The sequence below is a fragment of the Caretta caretta genome, chromosome 1, assembly GCF_965140235.1.
Source record: "Caretta caretta isolate rCarCar2 chromosome 1, rCarCar1.hap1, whole genome shotgun sequence".
Classification (NCBI taxonomy): Eukaryota; Metazoa; Chordata; order Testudines; family Cheloniidae; genus Caretta; species Caretta caretta.
The window spans coordinates 137,397,742-137,412,379 of NC_134206.1; positions in this window are offsets into that span (position 1 = coordinate 137,397,742).

The following is a 14,638-nucleotide window of genomic DNA, read 5'->3' on the forward strand; positions in this document are numbered from 1 at the left end:
AAGTCTTGTTACAGATACCTAATATATTCAGTTCCTGTTATTATTAGTATATATTATTATATTATTGTGTTATGTTGTTAAGAGCTAGGTGAAACTTTGTTATGGACTGCGTTAAAACCCCATTGAGACTGATAAGTATGAACTCACTGTTCAACTAACGTAACTGTAAACATAAGTCTCCACCTAAGACAAAAAGGAGTGTGTGAACTCACCTAGGAGCTTTTTGCTGAATATTGTTTTGGATAGCTGTGTGGGTGGGTGGCTGAGAAGGCAGAAAAGACTGAAAAAGGCAAGAACAGAGAGAGGCAGAAGAAAAAAGCAAATAAGACAAGCAGTAGCCTGTGAACATATTGTGACCCTGGAAAACACTAGAGAGAGCACTATTTGGTCTCTTGGCTAAAGAGGCTTGGGGCTTTAAGCTAAGAAACTGCTCCTTTTGTTCTTGGCTCCTTCTGCATTTGGAGGAGAACTTTTTACATCCCGTGTAAATAAACAAAAATGCATCAAAGTAAATACCAGACTCCATCAATTTCTACTACCAGCTGAAACCTCCTGAGGGCCCTGAACTTTGACTAGCAGCTTGGATCAAAAAGAGCAATGATATTATGTGTGTATTGAATTATGCAATTTGTTATTAATTCATACCATAAAAGATTGACCATAGGATGCGCAACGCAGTTAAATGGCAGTTGTGGTTGAAATTTGAACTTCTGGAATGTTCTGACTACACTGTCTCAGCATTTGTGAGCAAACCTCTCCAGGTAATACTTTAGCATGCTAAAATAGCTCAGCATTGTCTTTCCATAAACCTTGGCAAATTGCAACAGACATTAGAACTATTTTCAAAAATTCCCGCTCCCGATTCTTTTCTAGTGATCTTAAAACTTTAGTTTCTTAATACAAGAAGTGCAGAAACCTGTTTTTTTTTTGTTTACATATTTTGCTTAATCTAGCAAACTACCTCAATGCTCGAAACAGCCTCTTGGATACTTTTTCTACCTCTGATTCCAGTGGAATTTTACTACTATTCTGCAGTTTTGCTCCCTGTTACAGTGGAGCAGCTCCATGGCTTCAGGGGTGGTAAACAAATTTGTATAGTGGGGGTGCTGAGAGCCATTGAACCAAACTGTAAACCCTGTATATAATGGAACCCACCTCAAGCCAGGGGGTGCAGCAGTACCCTCAGCACCCCTACTTCCAGCACCTATGCATGGCTTATTTTAACTATCCATTCTTGGAGCATAACAAGGTTCATGCCCAACTCACTTTACCTATTTTTACCACTCTAACCTTTTCTGCCTGCTTCTTTTACCACCCATGTCTTTGCTCTTTGTTTCCCTGACCTTCAGTGTGCTGGACATAGTAAAGTTGTTGACCCAACTGTGAACTCTGCTGCTGACATGTTTCTGCAGCGTTTTCTTCCAAAGTACTGGAAACATGGGACTTCCAAAGACAATAGGAGGGAGCCACAACTTCAGCTTGAAATTTCACATGCACATACTGGGGCAAATTCTCTCCTGATGTAACTCCACTAAATCAATGCTCTTACACTGGTAGAGTATTTGGCCCTGAATGTTTTGAAGGAATTTTGCCACCCAAGAATCCCTGTCTGTCCTTGGCTCCCATGAGACATTATTAATAAAGATTCTAGCAAATATTGTCTGTAAAATCAGTGAAGAATGTTTAATTACTGTCCCCTGAGAATAGCTGAACTAATGTACTGTGCAAGTGTCATAGGAAGAACTGGGCCTCTAAGTGGTTCAAATAACATCTATGACCCTTGCCTGGGTTTTCTTCTAATGAGGAGAGTAGGAGGTACAAGGTCATGTGACAGCAAGATTATTTAAGGTGTCCTATGACTCAGCTGAGAGAAAGAAATGTGGGGGGGAGTTGAATGGACTGAAGATTGTCTTTGGTCAAACTGGACAGTCTCTTCGTAAAAGAATAAAGGGACACAAATCAGATGTCAAGAATTATAACATTCAAAAACCAGTTGGAGAACACTTCAATCTCTCTGGTCACTCAATTACAGACCTAAAAGTTGCAATTCTTCAACAAAAAAACGTCAAAAACACACTCCAATGAGAGACTGCTGAATTGGAATTAATTTGCAAACTGGATATAATTAACTTAGGCTTGAATAGAGACTGGGAGTGGATGGGTCATTACACAAAGTAAAACTATTTCCCCATGTTTATTCCTCCCCCCACCCCCAGTGTTCCTCAGATGTTCTTGTCAACTGCTGGAAATGGCCCACCTTGATTATCACTCCAAAAGGTCCCCCCCTCCCCGCTCTCCTGCTGGTAATAGCTCACCTTAAGTGATCACTCTCCTTACAGTGTGTATGATTACACCCATTGTTTCATGTTCTTTGTGTATATAAATCTCCCCACTGTATTTTCCACTGAATGCAACCAATAAAGTGAGCTGTAGCTCACGAAAGCTTATGCTCAGATAAATTGGTTAGTCTCTAAGGTGCCACTAGTACTCCTTTTCTTTTTGCGAATACAGACTAACACAGCTGCTACTCTGAAACCTGTCTTTATAGTGGCTCAGGGAAGAGGACACCAAAGGGAGTTTGGAGAGGGGCTTTAGAGAATCCTGGAGAAGGCTAGGAGTAGTGTGGTTCAGGTTGGACAGCAGCTGACCATGTAAGGATTCTGGAGGTGGTTCCCCTGCAGAGAGGGAAAAGGGCAAGGGCTTGGAAGAAGTATGTATGAAGTGGCTGAGGAGAATTCTGACATAGCGATACCCAAAGTGCGAAGTGGCCCTGGAAAACAGAAGAACATGGCAATTTTGGGCATACTGCTGCCCCTGATTTAGGGTTGTAGGGTTGGGGCTCCCCTATGATGCCATTTATGGAGGTAGTATGGAAATCCCTGAGCCAAGGAGAAAAGAATTGTCAGCCTGGTGAATTGGCCATTGGTAGCTAAAAAGCTGTTTCATTTGGATTTCTGTTTTTCATTTGGACCCCTATTTTTCCCCAAAAGGGAAGGACTTTGGTGCTTTAATCCAGAGGATTAAAGCACCAAATAGACCAAAATCTCCCCAGCCAGTCAGAGGGAAACTGAGGCACAATAGTAGTCCCAAAGAGGATAATAGCTCTGACATGTCCTTGTTCCATTCTTCAATGATCAGTTATAACCCATCCTTTCCACATTCACCAGTGGAAAGAGAATAAGTGACATTCTAGAATCCCAGCACCTTCCATGGAAAACTGTACTGAAGAGAGAGAGAGAGAGAGAAAATAGTTCTCAATTCTTACTTCTACAATTTCTCTACAAAAAGAACAGGAGGACTTGTGGCACTTTAGAGACTAACCAATTTATTTGAGCATAAGCTTTCGTGAGCTACAGCTCACTTCATCGGATGCAAATAAATTGGTTAGTCTCTAAGGTGCCACAAGTCCTCCTTTTCTTTTTGCGACTAACACGGCTGCTACTCTGAAACCTGAAATTTCTCTACAGTTCTTCCATGTTTTAAAATCATTCTGCCAAAAAGGCAGTCTAATGAGGAAGTCAAATCAACAGTTAGCTGACTATATGTGCCTTAGATACAGTATGGAAACACCCCAAATCTTCTTACATTCACAAGATCTTACCCAGAGGAGATTTATCTAACACCGGCATCTGTGTTCCCTTTTCAGGTGAGAACACAAATGCTAGATTTAGCTTCAGTGTAGTTCTTTTAAATCGTAGACAGACTGAACCATTAGGAAAAGGATTTGATCCATTTCCTCTTATCGACATTATTTTATGTGTGGGATGTTAAGAAATAACTGTAGTGGTACATAGCTGCAGATGTACGATGCACTGTTTGTTTGGTTCATATTCTCAGTATGTGGCTTATCTGTTTTTGTGGGAGTTCCTTAATGTGACCAGAAGAATGTTTTCTTTTTCTTTGGTAAGCTTCTCAACAATGCCCTTTTCAGCCAGAACAGCTAATTATTCTGCTTGTAGAAATCCCCATTCAAAGATTCTTCTAAGGCCGTTAGAGGTTTTCCAACCCTTTTTTACAAGTGGTGAGATCGAGGGATTTTAGCGGCTTTACTTAGTTTTGTTCCAGAGCTCAGACATTCCATGAGATTACTCTGAGATGACTTTGTTCAGCATTCACTAAGCTGGTGGGGTAACCAGTGTTCTCATTTCTAAAGTCTGCCAGTTGTCTCCTGTCTACAGGAAATCTCAGAAACCTCCAGAAAAAGGGTAAATCTGTAAAAATGAAATCTCTTTGCTGATAGCTTCCTGTATATATTTACCCAAACTCCATTCTTATTATCTACTATCTTTGAGACAGTTGCAATGTCTGTCTTTTTGTTTTTCTGGGAATTTTTTTAAAGGTTTTTTTTTCCTTTGAGAATTAGTTGCTCTTGAAAGTGGGAGAGTGATGCCACTGGAATTTCAACATTCACAATATTGTCTGCAAAACAAGAAATTCAGATGTTTATTCCAAGTGTGCAGTTAATCACTTTGTTCTCTAGTACACTCTTTACTTGTATACCTTCCTCCTCAAAAGGTGCCAAAGCACTTTACAGATAATGAATTAATCCTCCCAACACATTCCAGGTAAGGAGGTATTATTTCCATTTTACAGATGGGAAAAATGAGGTGCAAAAAAGGTTATGTGACATGGCATAGGAATATAGGAATTGCCAGACTGGATCGGAGCAGGGACCCATCTAGTCCGGTAGCCTGTGTCCAACAATAGCCAATACTAGGCATTTCAGGAGAGGGTAAAAGAAATCCTGCAATAGGCAGTTGTGGACTAACATACTCAAAGGCGCAGGCACTAGAAGTGCGGAGGGTCCTGCAGCATCCCCAGGTTTTACACAGGGTCCCGGCTGCCAGCCCTGCACCTGGGGTCCCAGCAGCTGGCCCCAGCCTCGGCCCCCTTATCCCATCCAGGTTCCCCAACTCCTGGAGCCATGGCCCTGTTCCCAAACACAGCTCTGCACCCTCATGATTAAAAGTGTTCCAGCACCACTGAATATACTCATAGGGGAAGTTTCCTAGCACCTTCAGTGGCTGGTTTATGCCTGGAAAGAAGACAATTTTTATCCCCGGTTTACGTATGGAAATTAAGCTATCTAGTGCAACTGAAAGTATTCTCATTAGGAGTATAAATGCCCAACCCTGGTTTTTGTCCAAGGGCAAACTGAAAGCCTGAACAGAAACTATTAACAAGTGGTTGTGGTAAAAAACAGCCTGAAAGAGTTAAAGACTTTGTTTTTCAAATGCAGACTTGTGTTGTGCTCACTTTGAACTTTCATTTACCAACCAGCTAGTAAGGCCTTGTCTACACTAGAAGTTGTACCAGTTGTAGCAAAAGCTGTAAAGTTCTGCCAGCATAGTGCCATCAACAAAACTGTTTGGGCAGAGCGTGTTCACACTTGGCTACTTGTGCCAGTGGATTGTGTCCACATAGCATCAAGTTGTATTGGCAAATGGCGTGTTACACCGTGGATGGGCATCCCAGTGTCCTCCAGGCTGCCTTTAGGTTCACTATTTGTGGGAAATAGTCACTGGGTATTGTGGCCCAGCTGCTGTGCATTGTGGGATACCTGCACACTGCTCTCTCATTCCATTTATGAGCTATCCACTGCAAACGTGGATACAGCACAGAGGAATACTGCACTCCTCTCCACTGGGCCGAGAGGGCAGATGATCGTGTTGCATTTGGGAAGACACAGCATGCAGACAAAGTCAGTTAAGCATGACTAGACAGGGAATGCAGAGGCTATGCTGTTGAAGCTATTCACAGAACAACTGCAGGTGGTGGGGCAGCGGCTTTGGGCCCATCCAACTGGCACTGAGCAGTGGGACCAGTTTGTGATGCAAACCAGGGACAACCAGAAGTGGCTCCAGAACTTCTGGATGAGGAAGGCTACATTTTGTGCTGAGCTCACCCCCGCCCTGCAGCACAGAAAAATCAAGTTGAGAGCTGCCTTGCCAGTGGAGAAATGAGTGGCAATAGCCATAGGGAAACCCGCACTCCAGATTGCTATGGGTTTGGCATTGTTGGGGACACTGGGGCATGGCCACTAGGTAACTCGAGGGGATGGAAGACCACGAGTGTCGATGAAGCCCCCTCGCACTAGGCCCAGGTGTCCTTGGCCCCCCCTCCTGCCTGGAGGCACTCACAGCAGCTCTGCGTACTAGGCACAAGTGTCCTTGGCCCCCCCGCCTGGAGGCACACACAGCAGTTATGCTGAGGATCTGCAACAATATGCTGCGGAGTCAGACTGCCTGAAACTAAGCAAGGCCAAACAGGGCAGATATGGAAGAACAATGCTGAATAAAGCAGCTTTATGTATAGTTTAACAAATGATATAGAGAAACAGGGAACTAGCTGGGAACTGGATTGGCTGGCTATATGGATACTTGGGGCAGCTTGCTATTGGATAAGTATGCTGGGAAAAAGGATGTATAAAAGCCTGTGTAACTTCCTGCTCGGTGTGCAGGATTTGAGATTTTATTCTCCCTGTACCTTTTTGCAGCTGCAAATAAACTTTTCTGCTTCTCCACTCCGTTGTGATTATTGGGTGTAGCACACCGGGTAACAAACCAACTCAAGTTGTTGTTCAGCCTCTCGGCACTGGGTGCCGGCAACAGCATTACAATCCAATGGAGTGGGTGCTTATCCTTAAGGTATGCAAGGCAATAAAGCACATCCTACTGTGCGGGGCAGTCAGGCTAGGCAACATGCAGGAACTAACAATAGATTCAAACAGCAGAGATCCCCTAACTGTGCTGGAGGGATAGGTGGGACCATGTCCCAACTCTGTACCCTATCATGCCTAGCCTGTGAGTAGTTAAACCCAAAGAGGTAATCTCAGTGGCTATGCAGGCCTTGGTGGTTCACTGTGGACAATTCACTGACAAGTATTGGCTGGTCAGGCAAAGTCCATGACACTTGGATTTTTAGAAACACTGGACTTCTGAAAATGCTGAAAATAGGGACTTTTTTTGGACCCTCCAATTGACATTGCAGGGATTTCTGTGCCATTAATGATTCAGGGTGACATAAAGCCATATACTTGGTAAGGTGGGCAGACGCATGGAAAGTGTTAACTGTTTCCTGAGGAGTGGCCAAATGAAGGTGAAGTGTACCTGTGGGGCACGGAAGGGAGGTGGAGATGTCTCATGACAAGACTTGATCTCAGTGAAAAGAAAATATTCCCACAGTTACTGCTGCATGCCGTGCATTGAGTACGATCTGGGAGACCAAGAGTGAGACCCTAAGGCCAGGGTGGGTGAGTGTGGTGGACAGGCTGTTTGATGAATTTGAGCAACCTGAAATTAGGTCAGTTAACAAGGCCACTGCCAGGGCAATTCAAGTGAGGGCAGCTTTAACAGCTGACTTTGAAAACAGGCCAGTGTTTCTATGTGACCATTAGTACATTCACTGGTGGGGCACTGTGTTTTTACATTACTCAAAACTTTTCTGTAATATACATGAATGAATGTATGAATTTTAAGGAATATTTGATTGAAGTTTGGAAGACTGACAATATATTCATGTAAGCATTAGTAAAATAACTGATGGTGTATTTCTAGAGTAGAAGCAATTTCTTCTGTAGACTTTTAAAAACTGTTGGGTTTTTTTTTTAAAGTGCAGAATGGAAGCCTTTTTTGCTATACGAATTACTACGAGACAGGTATTACAATGCTTCACTACGCACAATACTGTAATACCAGAAATCACAATAAAAGTACATCAACTTTCAAACAACTTTATCAAAAATATAGCCTGCCAGGCATAAAAAAAAAGTCTCAGGGCTTTGGTGTTGTAACTTGATACATTTATTTTCTGAGGCCTTTCCATCTGTGGCAAAGCCAGAAAAGCTCTGTGGTTATGAGGGAGAAACACAGTGCTGTTGTCTAATCTGTTGCATATGGAAACAAGAAATCCATCTTTTGAGATTATCCTTCCCCTCTTATGTGTTTCCCAGTCTAGATGTGCGAGGCATAGGTCCCATCCTTCATTGAAGTTGAGGGAACAATCTAGCCCTGTGTCTCTTTTGGCAGATGATGGTAGACAAGCTGGAAGGCTTGGGTAAGGCACAACTGGAAGATCTTTTGGAGAATCAAGCTATTTATCTCATCATCGTTCTGAACTGAAATCTGGGAGATCCAAGTGTACATATTTTCATTTGGCAGGCTGAGATATTCTGGAAACACTGAGTAAGCATGTTTCTCTACAAGTTCCAATCAGTTCAAATGATCTTGCCTTCCACTGGACTTGTTTCAGCTATATTGGCTATTTTCAATAAAGCTTCTGTAGACTTTAGACTAATATTTACCCTCGTTTTAAAAGGAACTGATATAAAAGGGAAATATTTTTAAGAAGATAACCAGTGCACACCCCTTTAAGCATGTGCACTGATTAGCTTCATATAACACTTGAAAGACACTGTCACATGGCTGGTCCTTTAAAGGGAACGGGTTTCATTTCCAACTGTGTCTAGTTATTTACCTCCCAGGTGATGGGTTGGGGTATGGACCAGAGGTTGGGTTAGGTGACCGGGCATCATTTCCTGTAAGATGGAGCCTGCTTCATCAGAGAGAGAGGTCTAGGGGTGAACTAGAATTGGGAGTGGACCCACAGAGCTTCCCTTCTCAAATAGATCTGGTGAGCTGAGAGAGATCTGGAGCCTGATATAAGGGTAAAAGAGGAGAAAATCTGCAGAGAAGCACCTTCATGGCACTCAGGGTCAGAGGGCACCAGAGAAGAAGTTTTCCACACCAGTCAGAAGGAAAAAACCTGGCTAGAGATACTTGTAGTGAAGGGGCAGGAGCAAAACCCTTAAGAGAAGGTTAGAAGTCCATGAGGGTAAAATGGCTTGGTGAGCCTGGGGAAGAAGGCCAGAAGATTCTAGCTTTTAAAGTATTATTAAATTTTATTAAATATTATTAAAGTTAAAATATTATTTTATATTAACAAGCCAGACTCCAAGAAGGGGTGTAATTCACATGAGAGCCTGCTTGCAATTATTGGGAAGCCCCAAAAGGGGAAAGCAGCAGGGTCAAATACTAGCTGAGGTAGGACCTTATTACAGCAACAAATACATTTTTCACATTAATATGTATTTCAGGGTCTATTTGGTACATCTTCCTTATCTCAGTAATTTGTCTCACTTGTGATGGGCTCTAGCTTCCCTTATTTAAATGGAACAGAAGATGACATTTATATGAAAAGATTTACCTCCAACTGCACAGACTCATTTATAATTTAGGTATTCATCAGACTGAAATATCATGCAAGTTCATCTGAATTTAATACGTCTAGTTAAAATAACATATAAATCAAAACACTGAGAGGGCAATATCATGGTTGTAAAGGTTGTGATCTCTTCTCTTTCAGTCTGACATCAATATTTATGAAATCATGCACATCATACTACCTGAATGCATTTGGCTGGGCTGTCGTTACATGGCAGCTTTATCCAGACATTGAAGTCTCTAAGCACTGAGTAAAAATGTAAACACAAGTGTTCCTATGTTTGGTACTGCAGGTAATAATAGTGCAGAAGTTGCATGTAAAAAAATGTGCAATTTGTAGACTGACTGCCACTCTGCCCTCTCTCTTCCTTATGCTGTCTTGTTTTGCTGCTTTCTTTTTATAGGTATTGTACAGACAGTCCAAAAGTGGGGAAAAAATGTCCAGATGAGAAATTGACATGTTTTCGAGAATGTTCCTTGCAACATTCCCTTCCCTGCAAATTCACAGAGCATGGACACTTTTTACCATTGAGTGGTACAGAAACATCAGGGCTACTATGAAGCCACTTTCTGAGAGAGAAGATCTCACTTTTCAACCCATTAAAGCAGCTGGATACGTAGTTATAAACTCATCTCCTGTAGTAGGTTCTTTCCCTCTGAAAGTGCTAGACAGCAACTGATGAGGAGCAATAATTTTTTCAAAAGGGGAAAACACAGCGAGGCAGAACCCAATACTCCCAGGATTCAAAGCCCACCGGGCAAATTGCCTGCTATATAGTAAAAGAGAGAATTAATCATTTTACTTTGTCTTAATCCCAAACACAGCTTTAGGAGTGAATTCAGTGATTATTGCCAAAGGTGATAAAAACAGGAGTGGAGTTTAAAAGGTTTGTGACAGTCACCAGAACCCCGGGCCAGTTCCATGATCAGGTTGGCCCTGAGCTACTGGGGAGGGTGATCAGGTTGTGAATTGCCTTCCCCTCTGGGCCTGCTGCCAAAGACAAAGATAACGGGTCAGGTTGTGAATAACAAAGTCCATAACAACACCCTGAAAGGGTCCCCAGCAGTTGGTAACAACAGGGTGAGCCTTAAGCACCACCCCTCAATGAATACAGCTTTATAAAGAACACATGGCTAGACAGCTTCTTCTTGAGTAACAACCAAACCAGGGACACCTATGGTAAACTTTAACTTGCACATCACTTTCAGGCCTTTCTGAATGTACTTGCCTACTTTTACAGCAGGTTACTCAGCTTATCTGGTTAAAAGACACTGTGCTGCTCAATAATTAGCTACTGTTTCAAACATTCAGGATAAAATCCTGCCATAGTTCTCCCTCAGCTTGGGAGGACAAGGAGAAGCAGTGGCAGCTGGGTGGAATGCCCAGAGCCCATCCCACTTGTTCAGGGCAAGATGGTTGAGGATAACATGCTCCACAGCACTGCTTATCTCTGTTCCAAAATGGTGCGGCATGCTCCGCTGTAGCATCTGCTGCTTGACTCCACAGCATACATGTGGTGTTATGGCATGCCTCTAAGACAGCTGAGCCTGCACTCACGTGACTATGGAGTGCTGGCAGATGGGCAAGCCTGGCCCTTTTCCTGGTACTCCAGAGAAAAAAAGAATTGTTAGAAAATTCCCAGTCAGCTTTACCAATGAGTGACAAGTTTATTCCTTTTTTGGACAACAGTGAGACATTATGCCCTGCAAGCCCTCTTGTTCTTAGTGTATTAATCTGAGGATATCTTTGCTTTGTTGTTCTTTTGAGATCTCTGCATCTGTGGCATGCATAGGTTCATTTAGCTGCCATCCTTCCAGATATTGTGATACATTTTGTAATGATACATCTTCCATGTTTTGCTCCAATCTGGGATTTAACACACACAGATTGCTTTGTTCTCAATGGAGTTGGCTGAAAATCCCCATCACTTTCATCAAAAATATTCAGGGGGGGTTGTCAAATAACACTTTTGATTTAAAAAATAGTGAAATTTGACCGGCTCTAATTCACAATGACAGGGTATGTTTGTCTCCATTCTGTCTCTAGTTTAGATTGGTATAGTTATTTTTCTCCTAATGATGCTCTTTCTCAACAGTAGAGTGGAGGTCTGCCCCAGAATTGCATTTATGTTTGATCACGGTGATTGCACCAGGCTAAAAAAGAATCTGTGCTCTCTCAGCCTCCGGGTTGCCCCTGCTCTAACCATTGGTCCTGACTGCCCTTGTCTGGATCCTGACATCGTGCCCTGCTACAGGTACACACAGTCTCCCCTCACAATTAATTGTACAATAGAAATGGTAATATATTAAGAAAAGCTTGTTTAAGACAACTGTGTTAATCATTAAGGATCAAGAGACTTTCAGGTAGCACCTTGCGGTTAGCGTGTGGAATACTTCATGCATAGATGAAACTAGAGCGCATCATCCATGCCTCCTAGAAAACAGTCACCATGTTTATTCAACTCAGGAAACATCTTAAATTAGGGAAGAGTGCAGAGGTCCCCTTCGTGCAGTTGTGACAAAAATTCCTGAGTCTCTCCCAGGCTTGGCACTAACAATACTTGCTCACCCATTACCATAATAAGTCTAATGTAAAAATGTATCAAAGGGGTCTAGTACATGCAAATCATTACCATAATAAAAAGAAGTGGCACAAACTACTTATTTTTAGGGCTGTCGATTAATCACATGGTTAACTCACGTGATTACCTCAAAAAATTAATCGTGATTAAAACAATCACAATTAATCACAGCTTTAATCACACTGCTAAACAATAGACTACCAATTGAAATGTATTAAATATTTTGGGATGTTTTTCTACATTTAAATATATTGATTTCAATTACAACACAGAATACAGAGTGTACAGTGCTCACTTTATATTATTATTTTTATATAGAAATGTTTGCACTGTAAAAATGATAAAAGAAATAGTATTTTTCAATTCACCCCATACAAGTACTGTAGTGCAATCTCTTTATCAAGAAAATGCAACTTACAAATGTAGAATTTTTTTGTTACATAGCTGCACTCAAAAACAAAACAATATAAAACTTCAGAGCCTACAAGTCCACTCAGTCCTACTTCTTGTTTAGCCAATTGCTATGACAAACAAGTTTGTTTACATTTATGTAAATAATGCTGCCCACTTCTAATTTACAATGTCACCTGAAAGTGAGAACAGGAGTTCACATGGCACTTTTGTAGCTGGCATTGCAAGGTATTTACATGCCAGATGTGCTAAACATTTGTATGTTCCTTCATGCTTCGGCCACAATTCCAGAGGACATGCTTCCATTGTTTTGTTTTTCAATGCAGTTATTTTTGTACATAATTCTACATTTGTAAGTTCAACTTTCATGATAAAGAGATTGCACTACAGTACTTGTAATTGGGGAATTGAAAAAAATACTATTTCTTTTGTTTTTTACAGTGCAAATATTTGTAATAAAAATAAATATAAAGTGAGCACTGTACATTTTGTATTCTGTGTTGTAATTGAAATCAATATATTTGAAAATGTAGAAAACATCCAAAAATATTTAAATAAATGGTGTTCTATTATTAACAGTGTGATTAATCACGATTAATTTTTTTAAATGTGAAATTAATCATGATTAATTTGTTTAATCACTTGACAACCCTAGTTATTTTATATTCCTGTTACCATTCTTATTCTTATATTGTATATATGCAAATGCCATGATCCACCCCAGATACCAGACCTGATTAGTTCTGGTTCTACCTGTAAGCTCCTGTTTATTGCCTACAACTAAACCAGGATCTGACACCACTTATATGAGCTGCATTTCCCAGTGGTCTCCATTCAAGATGACTTGACCTCAGAGTTGCTCAGGCTTGTCCTTAGGCATGGTATCAAGTTGAGTCCAATTATCTGTCTCTATCTTTCTTTTCCCTAGGAGCCTTTCTTTTTTTCGTACGCCAGTGTTTGGCTGACAGTCATTTCTGACATTGATTGTCAGGTTGATTTTGTCTTTACTGGATCAGAAGGAGAGTTCTCTTAGACAGTTCCCTTTGGGATGTATCACTGACTTGTACAACAACAACTGTTATCATTTTTAGGAGCTGCTTTCAGAAGGCCAACAACAGGGATGGTAAAGGACAATGACTACACACTCTAATGCCTGTGTCTGACCTGCAGTTTTTTATTACAGAGACTCTCTCAATCTATACTTGGGGCAATCCTTTATGATCTCCGTGTGAACACCTTCTAGCAACTTTGTCCAATTCTAAGGTTAAAGAGAGATGGAGAGAAGTGCAAACTTTATGAAAGACACAACATTGTAAGTTACTTTATTTTTTCTCAACAACATAGCCAAGCGTTAATTTCCATTTTAATATCAAGTACTCAAAAGATGTATCTCTCATCACATTATATAGCTCTGAATTTACAACTAATTATCAATGTTTAAATGTTTGAATGCTGATCTTTTTTTAACAATCCAAACAATGAACATATAATTTGGGCATGTAGAGCCAGATCCCAGACCCGATTCTTGCTGCTTAAAATCCTTATAAGAGAGATTAATCAGTGGTTCCCGAACTGTGGGACATGCCCCGGTAGGGGGTGTGGATGAACATCAGGGGGACATGGCGGGGCCTGGGCCAGGCCCCACAAGAGGGCGGTAGGGAGTGCCAGCTAGCCCTGCTCTGCTTCCAGCTCCCCTCAGGCCCCACCCCTGGCCACAGCCGCTGGCCGCAGCCGCGGCACTGGCTCTGCCCCCAACCCCTGGCCACAGCCCTGCTCATGGTCATGGCTTGCACCCACTCTCGGCTGCCAGTCCCCGCTCTTGGCACTTGCTTTCAGCTCCCTGCCCCTGCTCCTAGTTGTGACTCTGCTTCTGGCCCCGGTCAGGGGAGAGCTAGACACATTCTATTATTTGTGGTGGTGGGGTGCGAGAGGAAAAGTTTGGGAACCACTGGATTAGATATTACATAAACTCAAAGAATTATTGTAAGATCTTTCCGGATGGATCACACAGCTCTCGTACACTGGCAATATGTTGTAAGTATTTTATGTCTTGTGGCTGTAATATCTCTATATACTTTCACTAGCACCAGGTGAGTCATAAAACGTCCATTAATATAGAATCTCATATCCAAGCACTATGCAGATCCAATATGATTCTAATATACGTATATAATATATAAAGGTGGGAACTACTGGACCTGCTACAGTGTCAATGGAAACTTTTTAAAATGGAAGACCCATATAAAATCATTAAATTACAAGGTAGCTCACCTATGATAAAGAGGTCTTGTATTTAAGGTTTGAACAAATGTAGTCGAATGATCTTTGGTCAATGTTCATGTCGTTGCATTGTAATAATGACACTTCATTATTTTTATTCATTTTGGAAGTGAATGTAGCACTTGTGAAAGGTGCCAGGTTAAC